Genomic DNA, 17,278 nt, shown 5'->3' on the forward strand with positions numbered 1-17,278 from the left:
CCGAGACCTTTACACTTGTATGTGGGGGGCGTTGCGTTGAGTACTGTCTTCAGACTGAGAGAATCAGCAACTCGGGCTATTAGGATTCGGCCATTAGTTTGTTGATCCCCATAGTCGTTGGTGTGTGTTGCTAACTTTGGATTTTCTTGTCCATTTGCATCTTCGATCATTCAGCTCGTCTCGAAAGAGAAACAAACAAAAATTGTAAAATTTAATGATGTCGCCCTAAAAGGCAAAAAAACTTTGACAAATTAATTCTTAGAAATATTAAAACTAACAATTTTGTAAACAGATGATTGTCATTGTTCGCTGCATTTGATAGACATATACATTTACAGTCCTATTCTGAATAACAATTCCCTGGGAGTTAATTCCCTACTCCCTTTTCCCCTATTCTGAATAACAATATACTGGGAGTTTATCCCCCAATCCCTTATTCTAAACAAACTTTGAAAAAGGGAAATATCTCTCAGGGGAAAAAGCAGCTATTCCGAATCGATATAAAAGGTAGAATGAGATGGTAAAACTTGGGAAAAATTCCCGCAAACAAATAATAGGGAGCTAGGATAAAATATTGTGAATTTTAATGATTTTTTTTTTGTGAAAATGATACCTCTTCTTATTATTTACGAACAATTTAAAATGTATGAAAATTTTTTTTTCACTTTTTCATCAAGTACAAATTTGTTAGGTTCTCCCGGTTTAAATGTCATGTACCCATCATGGAAGATTTGCTTTGGAGTCGGATACTTATCATTGAACTTAAAGTACAATCGGGAGCACTCAATGATGTGCAAGAAGTCTTCTGCCTGTTCCTTTATGGAATGTTCGTGGGTAATTATTCAAAGATACTTGACGCCACATTTGGCAGCATTTACTCCAAAGGAGTAAGAATAATTCCATAAGTCGCTTTTCGCCAGCACTATGTCCAGCTGCCGTCCCAACCACCAAGAAAAGCGGCCGCCGCCCAGAAATGTCGATTAGATCTTCAAGTCCTAGCTCCATAAATGTAGGCCTTTAGATAAATCGGCGTATAAGGCAGACCAATACAGCCTTTATGACGACGAAGTAGGAGCAAACCTCTATATTACGATTCAGCCACCTTAACTCCTTTTGGCAAGAGAATACGCCAACATGCAGGATGTGTGGCCCGCATGCAACCAGCGATAATACGACACAATTAATCTGTCCATCAGACCACTCTGGAAGCATTTAATTTAGCCAACGATTTTTGGATGAAGACGGAAAGTTGTTGTCACAACACAGAAATATGGTGACAAGCTGTAGGCCATAATTGTGCACTATTAAAATGAAGAACTTAAACCAAACTTTACAAAAGCAACACTAAACATGTTTGTAAACTTTTTTAGCAACCTTTATAACTTCTTTTTGCTTATTTTTTCATTTTATGTTCTTTTTCCAAAAATAATAGTCAAATGTTTGGCCAATTTCGAAAATTCGAAATTCCCTCTCCCAAAAATGTCCTCTCCTCATTCAATCAGAATAGGGAGATTTTATTCGAGGGAGTTTATTCCCAGGGAGTTTTCAGAATTGGGCTTTTAAAATCTACGAAATTTGACAATGTTGCTAGCAACATGTTGAAATAATTTTGTAAAAAGAACTTAGTGCTGTTTATTTCAAAAAAGTTTTTTATAGTGCGTTTTGACAACTGTTAGGCCGAAAACTCGAAGTCAGTACCAGACTTAAAGTATAAAATTTCCTGTTTGATTTAGTTTTATTTTGCTATAATTTTCGTTGACTTTTGAAAAGAAGTTCTGAAATACTAAGACACCTGGAATTATTTCCGTAACCAGACATTTTTGGTATTTGTAAAATGATAATGAGGTTTTCATTATGAAAAGCGACTGAAACTTTAATATCTTTATAACACTCAAAGTCTGTTATGAGGTCTATTTCGGCTTCGGGAATAAGTTGAAGTATATAAATTCGTCTTCTAAAGTGCTTATTTTATTTTGTATTGTTCTTTTAACATTGTTTAAATATTTTTCTATTTTGTATTGTTTTTCATTTATATGATTGGTAATATTTTGTATTTGTGGGGGTATAAATTGTGTAAGTTTGTCCATTTTGTTAGTTAAGTTTGTGTGTCCATCGAAAAGATATTTAATTTTGTTTTCGATTTCGTTTTGATTGTTACTATCCATGGTTCCTGCTACCATTTCAAATTGTTTCCTAATATATTTGCTAATCCGCGTTTAGATCTAAAATGAGGATATAGACTGTCTATTTTAGCTTGAAGTAGGTCGACATTTTTATCAATAGTGTTAATTAGTGGTTTATTATCTAATGTAGTTGTTTTGAGTGTGTTGATGTTTTCCACTATTAGTGTTCAATGTGTTTTGGTATGCGGTCATGTTCACAATGTGTAAAATTTTGTTGTAATGTTAGATTGGTTTGAATTCTCCAACTTTTATTGGTATGTATCCATAGTTATTAGTCAGGTCTTGAATGTCTAGGTTTTGTACAATTGTAGTTGTAATCAGTACAGGAAGTTGGTTCATTGTCTGGAAGGGATAAAAGGTTTAAGATTCAATAGTTGGGTTATCTCTGTCTTGGTACCGTTTCTTTGGTTTGACGTGCGTTTTGTAGTATTTTAGTTTGATTGTCAAATTTTCTATGTGGTCGTCATATATTTTTGTACTGTCTATTTTTCTCTATTCCCTATGATTTTTTTCCTCTCTTTATTTCTTTGATAAAATTTGTTCCGTCCTTTAAGGTAACGTATTCTCTGTCTGTGCTTAGCTTGTTTATGTATTTTTATTTTATTGAAATTATTTTGTCATATATATCTTTCTAAGAGTCTTCGTGGATTTTTCCGTTCATAAAGTCAATGGGTTTATGTCCAGTAGTAGTGAATAGAATTGACAAATACAGAATCTGATCTTCATCAATTGTATCAGTACCGGTTCGATCGTCGTGTCGTAAAAGTCTAAGATGTTCGTTAATAGTGTTATGTAGTCGGTAAATATATATTAATTTTTTCGTCTTTTGAAAATTGTTGCATTGGTATTGCTTTGAATCCTAGCTCATCGTCAACGATTATTTTATCTACATATTTTTCCTATGGTATTAATTGTTTGTAGTAATTTTGATTTAAATTCGGTCCACGTTCTACCGCTAATTTGGTTTATCTATGGCGGTAATAAAAATGTTTTTATTTGGGGAGTAGAAAACATTTATGTTTGTACGATTTCTCGTGTTCTTGTTGGTGTTTCGGAAAGGCATTTTGGGTGTATTTCTGTCATACTTTTCTATATTGCAAATTTCGCAATTATTAATAAATTGTGTAATCCTTAATTTTAACTTGGGATTGTAAATTTTTTACGTTTTTTTAAAGTAATGTTATCTGTCTAAGTCTTAAAAATGAAATATTTTCCTTGCTCTTTCAAATATTTCAGTGTTCTAATTTTGATTGAGTCTGATGTAATTTTTTTGATTAAAACTTGATTTTTATAGACAAAGAACTTAATAGGATGATATGAGGCAGTACAGTGACAGGAAAGTCAATGCAGTCCAACGAACAGGGAGCAGACAATGAGATCATCACCTAGATGATCATTTACTAGAGGGCCAATGATTGAGGAAATCCAGATAAAACTCCACCGGAGCGAGACTGCTACACGCGCTCTGATGGAAAAAATCAGCAAGGCAAGATTCATGTTGCCTTAATTCAGGAGCCATGGACGACCCGGAACAAAGTTTCTGGACTGAACCATACGAACTACCAATTATTATATGCTAACACTGGTACTCGGCCGAGGACCTGCGTTATTTGTAATAAAAATTTTAATTATATATTTTCCCCAGAGTTGTCAACGTCGGATGCAACAGTGGTGAGAAAGGGAGACGATGGAGCATACCTGGCATCACTTTATCTGCCTTTCGACTCTCCGACACCGCCACCCACGTCGGATCTGCAACGGCTGGTGAGGAAAGCAAAACAGACAGGAAACGGGGTAACAATAGGGTGCGATGCGAATTGTTAATAGGATTAGGAAGGATACGATATGTTGGAAAAATCTAATCGATGAGGTTCTGGATTGAAGGGGTCGCCATGGAGCACTCTTTCTCTGACCATCGCTACATTAGGTTTAGAATAGCACGGCCAGCGCCGAATCCGATAAGCTTCCAGAATAAGTTGACAATCAACTGGACAAAATTCAGAAGGCTACTCAGAAGAATACTTGTGCTAGATAATTTAGATTGTCCAAGCACAGAAAACATTGACGAAAATGGCAGCATGATTACGACTGCACTTAGGGAAAGGAAATCAGCCCAAGAAACACCCTGGGTGACCGGGGAGATTCCCAATATTGGGAAAGAGGTCCGCAGACTTTTTAAAAGAGCACGTCGTAAAAAAACGTGACTCCTGGAAGCTTTTCTGCGAACAGGTCCATAGCGTTAATGACGCCGCCAAGATTAAAACGTTCCTCCTAAAAACCCATGTCCAAACTGAAACATTAGTAGACGACATGGTAGTGAGAGCAGGGACAACGGAGGGCTTGTTGAGGCTTTTGATGAAAATCCGTTTTCCACAGAAAACGACGGGACTCACGGAGACACCGGAATCTTAGAGACTGGATAAAACATATTCTTAGGAACAGGTGGATAATTTGTGTGTCCCATGGCATAAATATAAGGTACAAAGTGGCACAAGGCAAGCCACAGGGGGGCATTTAATCGCCACTCCTATGGGTGACCAACAAAAGTGACCTATTACGGATACTGGCTGAGAAGGGATTTAAACCCGTCTGCTACGCAGATGATGTTATAATACTTCTAAGGCTTACGCCTTAGGATCCGAACCAGCTATGGAGAAGGGCCGAAAGAGTCTTGCATATGGCATATGATTGGGCTAGACCCAGAGGTCTCAATGTTAACCCAGAAAAGACTGAAATATGCCTGTTCACGAGGAAGACGAAGGTGGGCGAATTTAACGCACCGCGTTTCCTCAATAAGACGATTTCGATATCTGAGAAGGTCAAAAACTTAGGTGTGATCTAGGACAGGAAACTGAATTGGAAGTGTCACATTCAGGAGCGTTCTGAGAAGGCTTAAGGCTCATAGATGTTGGGCTCTATGTAGACGGACCTGAATCCGAGTACAGTCCACTGGCTCTACGCCTCTGTAGTTTAGTGGACTGCTATGGAGAAACAGTACAAAATAAGGACCATACAACAGGTTCAGAGAACATATTGTCTTGGCAAAGGCGGAGCGATGAGGACCACGCCCACTTGGGCACTGGAGACTATTCTAGATATCCGACCTATTGACATACAGATTAAGTGTGAGGCAGCCACTGCGGCTATGAGGAAAATTAATTGACGATGGGAGCAGCTCATACCATCGCGGTATAATCGAGGCGACGATAGGAAACCTGGAAGGAAGGGAAGAGGTTCCGATCGGATACCTGAAATGAACCTTGAGGTCGAGTGCGAGCCACTGCTGCCATCGGCACAGTCTTGGATTGACGGAACGCTAGTATTGTCATCTGGAACATCATGTTACACGAATGTATCAAAGCTAGAGGACAGAGTGGGCCTGAGGGTTTACATTGGGAACCCAGGGACTGAGATCTGTTTTAGACTGCCTGACCATAATACGATCCTGCAGGCAGAGATCCGGGCGATCACGGAATGCGTGAAGTAATGTGGTCCTAACGCGAGGACGTCGATTGTAAACATCATTACCGACAGTAAAATTACCATAAGGACATTCACAACCAAGACGGTAGGTTCACGAACAGTCTTGCAGTGTATGAAGGAGATTAACGCCTTCTCTGAGAATGGCAAAATCCGCATCGTTTGGGTGGCGGACCATAACGGAGTAAGGGGAAAAGAAAGGGCAGACGATTTGGCGGTGAAGGCCAGAGGACTGCCGTCAACAAACTTGGTTAACACCAAGCCTTTCGGTTCGACGCAGTTGGTGAATCTCCCCGATCGATTCACGGGCGACGGAATGTTGAAGATTTTTTTTATTATTTTGAAATTAACTATTTAATTTTCTTTACTTTATTTAAAAAGATATCAATCTGACATTTTAATTATAATAGATTAAATTTGCTATGGTTTATTTGAATATGTTCAGTGTAATATGTCCCTTTCATTTTGTGTCCTTTTGATATATCATTCTTTGAAGAACACGAAATTTTTTAATTTATGATGTTTCCACAGTTTATTGTCTTTTGCTTTGTTCCGTTTCTTAAAAGTACCGCTCGATCTTTAAATCATTTTCCAGGGAAACGTTGAGAGGATAGAATTAAGTAAGAATTTCATTTAATAATATTACATAATTTGTAACCTCATTTTTAATTTAGATGATAAAACGGCAATTTTACGACAATCACTTTTATTTGAATTAACAAGTAAAGTCGTTTATTTCTAAAATTAGAAAGAATTTTATGACAATAAAGTGACGTTTTTATTATAATTCAGCCGCGAAAGTGTTACAGCTGTAACACATGGTTGCAGCCGCAACAATTATTTAAAATTCCTGAAAAAATAGCCATCTATGTTACAGCCGTAACATATCTTTCTGTAGAGAAAAAGATATTAATGCCTTAGTGGATATAAATAATCCCATCATCCCAAGTGCGTTCACCACCAAAAATTTCTTATCTCAGAAGGCAATTCCGACGGTTGATGATTTTTTAAAAAAGCTGCGCCTACGCTGGATTTGCTTGCATCGACGTGGAGCTTCACATCCAGATTCGGACCATAATATCTTAGCAATGGAGTTCCACCAAATGCATTTTTAAGCTTTTTAAATGATACTTCGTGATGTGGTAACCATGGCCCTGGTTAATACGACTTTTTTTAAGAAGGCCTCGAACAGAATCTGTTATTTCTGAAAAGTTTGTAATAAATTTGCGAAGATATGTAGCCATACCCAGTATTCTCTGTAGCTAAGCGCGATTTTCCGGCATTTTGAGATAATTTTATCAGGATCCGATATTTTATCAGGATCAACAGCTATTCCTTCTAAAGTTAAGATGTGTCATAAAAGTTTAACTTTGGTAGCGTTAAATACACATTTTTCTTTATTTAGTTTCAAACCTGTACTTTATAATATCTTCATAACTTGTTCAGTTTGTCTCTCAAATTGTTCTTTGGATAAGGATATCGTCCATCGATACCTCCGTTCTGGGTACATTTTCCAGTAACTGCGTAATTAATTTCTGACAGACCTCTGGAGCTGACGCCAGTCCGCATGGTAAACATTTGTATGAATAACGACCCCATGATGTTGCCATTGTTAGGTATTTCTATGTCAGCTCACTGACCTCAATCTGCCTTAATCTCTTTTTGCAATCTACAATAATAAGGTAAATATATAGAATTTCTTATATTTGCGGTAATTTCATCAATGGTTTTTAGAGGGTGATCACGTGGGTGTATATTTTTTTAATATGTCAGTAGGGTCAATGCATACACGAATCTCATCTTTTTGTTTAACCATTACCATTGGCGGTTCTACGGTGTTATATCGTCTTCTTTAATTTACACCCGGAATTTTACCATGTTGTCAATCTCTTTTTTAACTGATTCTTTTAAGGCGTGAGTTTTTTTGGGGGCGCGTAATGTTCGAATGATAGATTTTCTACTAAATCGATGTCGTAAACAAAGTTTCTAACTTATAACCAATCTTAACCTCATTTACTCATAGAATTAGGCAGAACTGTTCACAATCGTTTTTACCAAGAAGGGGTTCGAAGTTTGGAAAGTGTTTCACAACAAAAACACATCTTAAAACAAGTTTTTCACAAACATCAATGCTCCACCGAATGTTGCTCCACCGAATGTTAATAATTTGTTTTTAACAGGGCGGTTTTATTTTAATTTATTTTTGTTTGCAACACTCAATGGAATGACATTGCATTGTGCTGTGGTGTCCAGTTTGAATTTGATTTTCTTTCCATCCATTATTATTTCATCATAGCAATTGTTCTTTTTTTCATATTTATTTGTTTCCGATATTCTGACAGTTAGCACATACAGATCGCTGTCAGCGTCAGACTCGAAGTGCCCTCTTTGTTGGCAGTTGTGACATTTGCTATTAAAAGCTAGACAGTTACGACTCTCATGACACATCGTTTGCAGTCGAATATTGTCGACATTCTCTCATTGTCTTTGTTTGTTGTTCTAAAGCTTTTAGGGTTTGCATACTTTTTTATGACGTCTACTTTCATGTCATCGTTTTTATGCAACTCTTTTAGCTGCTGTGTGGCCATCTCACTTGCTCCGCAGATCTTAATAGCTCTTTCCAAATTTATATCATCTTCAGATAACAGTTTCTCTCTGGTTGCATAATTTCCAATGCCAACAACTATTTAATCACGCAGCAGAGAAACTTCTCTTTTACCAAAGTCACACTTTTTTGCTAGATTTTTTATTTTTGTAAAAAATTCTTCAAATGTTTCACCTTCATTTTGGTAGAGTGTGTTAAAGTAATATCTCTCAAACGGTTCACTGACCTAAGAAGCGAAGTATTCCTCGAACCTTTTTCTTTTATATCTATTATTTCTGTTTGTCGGAGTTCAGCGAAAAAGAATTGAAAATATTAACGGCATCTGCTCCAATCGATGACATAAACGTAGCCATTTGAATTTAGGGCGATTTTTTCCATTTGTGACGCGGTCGCAAACCACTTGTATTGTTGAATCCAACTTTTCCTAGATGTCGACACGTTGTTACCTATTATTTTCAAAGGTTTTGGAGACTTTACGAACGCCGCGGCTGCCGATGACGTAGATGCTTCTTCAGTTGTTATGCTTACCCCCCACCTGACACCATGTAATAAAGTAGATGATGGTTGAGTATGAACTGATGTTTATTTAAATAATGTATAAAGGGTGATTTTTTTGAGGTTAGGATTTTCATGCATTAGTATTTGACAGATCACGTGGGATTTCAGACATGGTGTCAAAGAAAAAGATGCTCAGTATGCTTTGACATTTCATCATGAATAGACTTACTAACGAGCAACGCTTGCAAATCATTGAATTTTATTACCAAAATCAGTGTTCGGTTCGAAATGTGTTCAAATTTTGACAAATTTTGTTCAGCGATGAGGCTCATTTCTGGTTGAATGGCTACGTAAATAAGCAAAATTGCCGCATTTGGAGTGAAGAGCAACCAGAAGCCGTTCAAGAACTGCCCATGCATCCCGAAAAATGCACTGTTTGATGTGGTTTGTACGCTGGTGGAATCATTGGACCGTATTTTTTCAAAGATGCTGTTGGACGCAACGTTACGGTGAATGAACACATTTCGAACCGAACACTGATTTTGGTAATAAAATTCAATGATTTGCAAGCGTTGCTCGTTAGTAAGTCTATTCATGATGAAATGTCAAAGCATACTGAGCATCTTTCTCTTTGACACCATGTCTGAAATCCCACGTGATCTGTCAAATACTAATGCATGAAAATCCTAACCTCAAAAAAATCACCCTTTACAAAGTTAGGTGGTAATCAATAGTGTCTATGTGTATAATAAAGAGAGTGAGATGATAAATGAGTACTGCAATAATGAGCGTAGAGAACATATAGGGTGATGAATCTCTAATTGACAATTACATGCGGGCTTATACTCCAGTGTGATGCGAGCTCTGTAGGAGTGGGCGCGGTTCTAGCACAAGTAGACGATAAGCGTAATGAGGAATCCATTCATTTTATGTCTCAGAAGCTAAATAAGGCTTAAAGGAACATATTCGAAGATTTTTCTCTCGGCCACGCTTGGTGACCGATTTTAAGCATTATGTATTAGGTTGCCCAAAAAGTAATTGCGGATTTTTAGAAGAAAGTAAATGCATTTTTAATAAAACTTAGAATGAACTTTAATCAAATATACTTTTTTTACACTTTTTTTCTAAAGCAAGCTAAAAGTAACAGCTGATAACTGACAGAAAAAAGAATGCAATTACAGAGTCACAAGCTGTGAAAAAATTTGTCAACGCCGACTATATGCAATTACATTTTGGGCAACCCAATAAATATTCGTGAACTATGCGAGACATTAAAGGTTCCTTCCACAAGTTTTGACCACCAATGGGCCAAAGACAGATCGTCCATTTCAAAGTTTATATATTGATTTGATAGGGCCATATTCATTCTAATCATATTGAACCATTCCTCAAAGTACATTTTCCTTAAATTTTTGAAAAAGTTTGTATTCAAAAACATTATAGATTTTCCGACAAACGACATATGGTGTTCCGGAGATAACCGTAACCGACAATGGTTCACAGTCCACAGACAAAGAGTGCAAGGCGATGTTAAACAAACATGGAATTTAACACCAACTCACATCGTTGTACAGTCCTCAATCAAACGCCGATCATTGAAAAAGACCTTCCGATCATACGTGCGAGAGGGTCAGTCGAAATGGGACTTGATTCTGCCGAGCGTCAATTGCGCTTTGAGAAACAGCGTTCATGAAAGAATTGAAACTTCGCCATACTTAATTATTTTCGGTAACAAAATGGTAACACATGTTAAGAATTATGAGGTTTTATGGAAATTACAATAGTTAGCTTCTTCTAGAATCAAGGCCAAAGTATTGATGAAAAAGGGGAATGCATATTGTGATCTAAAAGATTTAGAAACAGGAAAAATGTGTGCTTATCATCTTAAAGATATTTGAACCAAAGTTTCGGTTCAAAGGTTGTTGTTTTTTTTATTACAGGAAGATTTTAAGGATATTTCAAATGGATTGTTGGAGATTATGATAATATATTGCAGCAATAAGTGTGTATCTCCTAAAATGATCGTTAACAAAAAAACAACCATTTTAGAACACACATTTTCATTATCAGGATTTATTAGATTTAATTAATTTAGTTTCAATAAGGAATTAGAACTAAGATCAAGACAAGAAGAAAACGTGACATTTAATTAATTCCCTTTAATGTTTTTCCCTAATTCCCTTTATGTTCCCTTTTATTTCTCATTCCACCCTAATATAATTTCTTAATGTATTATAATGTTATTATAAACGTAGTTTTTTATCCACGAAAGGTTCGGTACTCTCGCTAAAGGATACTTTAGAGGGCAGTTAGGGATTTAGTTACTTCTCTGTATGAAAGGGTGGGTATTAAATACTATGTGACCGATTGACATCTGGTGTCACGCCTTCGTACTAACGTCATTCTCCTTCTTTATTTAATTATACTATACCTTTCCGTCCGTCTATTATTTTTCAAGATCTACCTAAAATTTTCTTTATGTAATCGCATCCATTGTTATATCTGTTGGAGAAAGAACGCCCCCAAGATTAAGCATGGCGGCGGCAGTGGGTAGTCAATTCCAAGGGAAATAGGGCCATTATATGCCATTTTTGGTAGATTCCTACCAAAATTGGTAGGTTTCTAATCTCTTGGTGGATTAGTAGGCTAACATCATGTTTTGGTAGGTTTTTCCAAAATAAAAATACCAAGTAACACTGAAAAAATCGCCGAGGATAACTCAAAAATTTTGACTTCTTGTCGTTTCTGTGTATTCCTTAAGAGTCCAGAATAAAACCATGGATGTCTAGGGGCCAAATACTGTTACAAACGCTCGCATGGCTTCAAACGTCAGGAATTTTCGTAAATTCTGGGACAGAAATGGACCTTTTGTGTTTTCAATGCCTTCAATTGGAAAACAGGGTTATGTCGCTGCTGAAAATAAATATGTTCAGATTTAGTCCATACTCAGATGTTTATGGGTCCATGCAATACACTGTAACAGCGAAAATGGTCACTAAAAGCGAATTTTCGGGCTCAAACCCTTATATCGGGAGATCGCTTTATCCAAATCTAGTACGGTTGTTCATTGACATCGGGGTAAAAATACTAATTTATGAACTCAAGATTTCTTATAGCGGGAGATCGGCTTTAAGAGAGCTATATCAAGATATGGGCCATCTTTCAAATTTAGTCTGTAGAATGACTACAACCAACATACGGTTGGACAAGACTATATATTCTATGAATGAAAATGGGTAATTTCGTGTGACGCAAATACAATGGCAAAATGGCCAACTTTTCGGTGGTGGGTATAAAAACTTGTACCGCATTTTTGTCTTGTAGGTTTTGGATGAGTTCGGTGGGATTTTTGTTAAATTTTGGTAGGTAATAATTTTCTTGAGTGACAACACTGGCCACTCCATCGCGGTATAGTCGGGCTACAATTGGAAACCTGAAAGGAATGGACGACGTTTACGAGTCGAGTATGAACATCATTACGAATAGTAAACTGGCCATCAGGGAAATAACAATCAGGGCGGTAAGGTCAGGAAGATTAACGCCTTCCATGACGATGGAATGCTCTGCATTGTTTATCAGAGTAAGGGGGAATGAAAGAGCAGAGTCAAACAAATTTGTAAAGCATGAAGCCTTTCGGGTCGTCGCGGTAAGAGTTAAGGGGTGTACGACGAACGCACATGTAACACAGTGGAACAGCTCAATACTCGGTATGGCGACGAAAATCCTATTCGGAGATACAGATCGTGGGAAGGCGAGTCTATTACTGAAAGGAAGTAAGAAAGGATCAGTATAGCTTTCGGTATCATAATGGGACACAAAGGACTACGAGCTCACTTATGCAAAATAGGTGCAGCTAGTTATAGCATGTGCTAAATGTAATGGGACTTTGGAGCACTTCCTTTCTCATTGCCCGTCTTGCTTTCTCATTGCCCGTCTATCGTGTGTCACCGCTAGGGTGGTGACACAATACTAGACAGGAACCAACGTAGTAGCGTTGTAATGAAAACAAGGGGGGTTTTGTTAGTAGCAAAATATTCCTGACCTAGATTTTCTTGCATTTTCATGGCATGGAGCGGATTAATAATCCATCTTATTTAATTTTACAAGCATATAACGTACTTATTTAATTTTCTACAATTTGGTAATTTTTGAACGAATATTAATAATAGCGGACAAAATAACAAGTTCTTTTATATTTATGCTTTTAAACACATAACTAACGACTAAAGTTGGCCATTTGTTTACTAATATATAGCAAATGCCTCAATTGTGGTTTAGAAATTCCAAAATTTTGTATCGATTCATTCGAATTTAATTTTTTTCAGTATCAGTAAACAGTTTTTGCTTACATCAGCAGACTAATTTCGCTGGGTTTGGTATTGATTACTAAAAACATCTTTACAAAGTGATTACAGTATGACATCGATTAATCATGATCGACCGGAAAATTGGTTTTACCCGTTTATCGAGTTAATTTTTTTTCTCGTTTTTATATAGATATTTGTTGATTTATTTAACATGCACACAAAGAAAATGTCATTATACACCCAGAAAAATTTGCCTGCTGCTATCAGCAAACATTGTCTCCTGAACTTAAATAAAATAGTTTTAAATTTGAATGAATCTATACAAAATTTTTAAATTTCTAAACAACAATTGAGGAAATTGCCTTGAGGAAATTGCTTTTGTAGTTAATTTTTTGTTAAAAGCATAAATAAAAAAGAAATAGTTTTTTGTCTGGTGTTAGTTATGTTCGTTCAAAAATGAGCAAATTGTAAAAAATGTTGTAAGCTATATGCCTGTTAAATTGAAAAATGAAATCGAACGTATTTTTTTTAATATTTATGACAATTTCGAGCTTTTTTAACTTTTAACCATTTGAAAACAGCAGAAAATGACGCTGAACAATGACGCTGAACACCTGGGTTCGAATCCTGGCGAGACCACCAGAAAAAATTTTCAGCGGTAGCTTTCCCCTACTAATGCTGGCAACATTTGTGAGGTAATATGCCATGTAGAACTTCTCTCCAAAGAGGTGTCGCACTGCGGCACGCCGTTCGGACTAGGCTATAAAAAGGAGGCCCTTATCATAGAGCTTAAACTTGAATCGGACTGCACTCATTGATAGGTGAGAAGTTTGCCCCTGTTCCTTAGTGGAATGTTCATGGGTATAATTTGCAATTTGCATAGTAAAGTCATGTACAATAAACCTCGCTCTCTTTTAACATATTTTATTTTAATCAAGCCACCACAACAGGGTTTGGGACCAACAATTAGTTAAACTATTTTGAGAGCTACAAGAATTTTATTCCAATGATATGTCATTTGCCGCGAACTTAAGAGTTGAAAAATTGATCGGCAGAGAGAATTGTGGCCACATGGGTGTTTGCAGTAAAGAACCTTCTGTAACACGAACAATTGTGGGAAACTGTCTTGGGAAACTATCCTGCTACTGGAATGGATACCAAGGCAAAGATACAATGCAAGTGTCACTTGGAGAAAACTGAATATACGAATGGCAGAACACGGAGCAGACATCAAGAAAAACCGAGAAAGCACAGCTCTATTACTACACATAGAAGAGAAGGGACATAACATTGACTTTAAGGCTGTCTGAGTTCTTAACGGAGAGCAATCAAAACAAGCGGTATATTCTTGAAAGCATGGGTATGCAAGAGAAGATAGAGACGCCGATGAGCACTAATGAGGACAAAAATAATTATTGCAATAGTTGAGAGATTAAACATTGTTCTTTACATCAATTTTTAGATGAAATATTTTACATTTTATTTATTTCTTTATTTATTACAAATGTGAGGTGAATTTCAATTTTTGATAAATTAAAAAAATTTTGCAAACGAAAACATATGTAACTACGCAAGAATTATAACAAAATATTTTTAATGCGTCCCTTTTTAAAAGATTTTACTCAAAAAACTCTTGAGAAAGTTGGAAAAAAGAAAAAGTGGCGAGAAAATGATAAAAGAACTTGTTTTATTTTCATTTTGCAACATATTGGCCATAGATTAGGTTAAAGAGGGAGTCTGCCATCCGACTCGTCTAAACGTTTTCGTCCAATGTGATGCCACAGGAACAGGAGAAGAAAGGTAACTCTAGTCCATATCGTTGAACCATTCAGAACGGTCTCCAGGGATTTAACGTCTGTCTGCTGTCTGAGAAAATATTTATGCCAATCCTTGTTATGACATTATATCTTAGCCATTCCACTACTTTAATTGCAAGGATCTCCGCTTAATACTCCTCGCAGCTCTGGTAGGTTGTAATCTACACTGCCTGGAACATCTGACATTTTATTAAGGACAACACAGTGACCGTAGCAGACACATGACTAAAGAGAAAGCTCTTTTAGCCCTACGGCATTGTCGCGGCAATATGTCTAGCCACAATGTCCAGAGATATTAGCTGTAGCATTGAATTCAGTGTGTCAGATGGTGTCGTCCTCAGTGCGGCTGTGATACACAAACAAGCCATTCTTTGGATCCGGTCGAATATTGAACAGTAGGTGGACTTTTGAAGCGCCGTCCATACAGCATTATAGGTCTGACAACAACAAGTATATACCCAATGCTTGACGGAACCTTCTCTCCCCCAATTAGACATGTTCCCCTGTAGGCAACCTGTATCTCCTGTTGAAAAGAACTACATCTGTTTTGCACGCTGGTGCACGAAGAGCTTCTTGAAGTGCTGGGAAACTTTTCCACGTCATCAGCATCACAACTTTTTATTCCAGACACAATAATATATTGTTAATGGCTATATTCCAAAGTAAAGGAGAGGAGTTCGTCTGCTGACTTTCTTACGGTAGAGTTGATGCCTAGAAACTCCAACTCCTTCATGATTCACATCGGTTTTACATTATTAAAAGCACCTTCAATATCAAGAAATGCTACCATTATATATTCCTTGGCAGCGGGAGAACCCCTATGTAGCCGACTAGGTTGTGAAGGGCTGTTTCAGTGGATGACGCGATAGGCGATCTCCAGGGATCTTTACCCTAAGATAAGTTTCTATCAAGCTCTCAATAGTTTTCCGCCAATAGGATGTGGTAAGGTTTTTATAGATAAGGAATGAAAGTGACCTTTGTGTCCCTCCATAGCACAGGTATATATGATATACTGATACAAGGAGAGGCCACCGTAGCGCAGAGGTTAGCATGTCCGCCTATGACGCTGAACGCATGGGATCGAATCCTGGCGAGACCAACAGAAAAAAATTTCATTTGTGAGATACTATGCCATGTAAAACTTCTCTCCAAAAAAGGTGTCGCACTGCGGCACGCCGTTCGGACTCGGCTATACTAAGGAGGTCCCTTATCATTGAGCTTAAACTCGAATCGGACTGCACTCATTGATATGTCAGAAGTTTGCCGCTGTTCCTTAGTGGAATGTTCATGGGCAACATTTGCATTTGATACAAGCAGAGTATATCTCACTATGCCAAGGAAACAGTCAATCAGACACAATTTTCCTAATAACCTCCGACGAATGCATATCAGTGACAACCCCTTCTGGCGCCACCTTGTCCGTTGGAGAATTTCCCGGGGAAATGTGTATCAACGAGTAGTTCTACTGCTTCCTCATTAGACATTGTCCTTACATTCCCTGACTTCTGAATATACCCCACCGCAATGGGTCTCGAGGACAGAATCTACCTACGCCTAAAGGCCTCAGATGTATCCTCCACGGAGCTGCAGAATTCTACCCAGGATTTGTTCTGAGCCTTTCTCAGCTTACTTCTTATTTTATTAGCTCAGCCTTATAGATGTCCCACTCGTGTGTGTTTCTCTTGTGGCTTTCGCTCTGTTGAAGAGTTTTCTGCAGTCCTTCCTTAGACCAACCAGCTCTCGGGTCTACCATGGCAGTCGCTGTTTGTCCCATGGCTTGGCACTAGGACATGCTGACACGAACGAGTCATTCAGAGTCTTCGTAATACTCTTTGCAGGATTACAGGCTCTGTGTTTCCTATTCCCGTACCCTTGAGTGGTTTAAATCCCGGAATTCTTAGTCCACGAACCATTCCTCCACACACTTATGGTTCCTGGATAAGAACCACGTCAAATATTCCTGTCATAGTGCCGCCGAAGCGGCCTTACAACGGAGGAGATTTATCTGTAGAAACCGGACCATAGTCAGGATTCAGAACTACCACCACTATTCTGTTAGCCTCGTTTTCTGATTCCGCCAGGGGTTCACCCTCACAAAATTGGTTAGATCTTGTCATGATCCATCCAGGGGCAGGTGAGAAAGCAGTGGAACCACTCTTCCTCAGGACACTGAACACTTGCGGTGTGGACGATTCCTCCTTAGATGCTTCACTAGCTGCTGCTTGTCGGGTCCCGTTTCAATGCCTTCCCCTCCTGCCTCGATTGCGATTGTGGGATTTTTTATTTTCCTGCAATCCGCCAGACTTTAGCGATGTGGTAAATAGTTCCTCAGGCAAATGTTTAGCAAAAACTGCTGAGTCGTCTCCTGATTCCATGCATGCGCCATTC

The 17,278-nt window shown here is 37.8% G+C and overlaps 1 long non-coding RNA gene across 2 annotated transcripts in view; it reads right to left on the reverse strand.

The window, feature by feature from the left end:
* Positions 1–6,407: 6,407 nt before the first annotated feature.
* LOC131995842 (uncharacterized) overlaps positions 6,408–17,278 on the reverse strand; it is a 41,314-nt gene continuing 30,443 nt past the window's right edge. Inside the window, exons 5-6 of one of the 2 annotated variants that reach the window (XR_009397648.1) lie at positions 7,077–7,332; positions 6,408–7,001 (exon numbers count right to left, since the gene is read on the reverse strand). This is a non-coding gene — a long non-coding RNA (uncharacterized LOC131995842). Of the gene's footprint in view, positions 7,002–7,026; positions 7,333–17,278 lie in introns of those variants that run through there. The other variant, XR_009397647.1, reaches the window with a different exon arrangement.

This window comes from Stomoxys calcitrans, chromosome 3 (genome assembly GCF_963082655.1).
Source record: "Stomoxys calcitrans chromosome 3, idStoCalc2.1, whole genome shotgun sequence".
Classification (NCBI taxonomy): Eukaryota; Metazoa; Arthropoda; class Insecta; order Diptera; family Muscidae; genus Stomoxys; species Stomoxys calcitrans.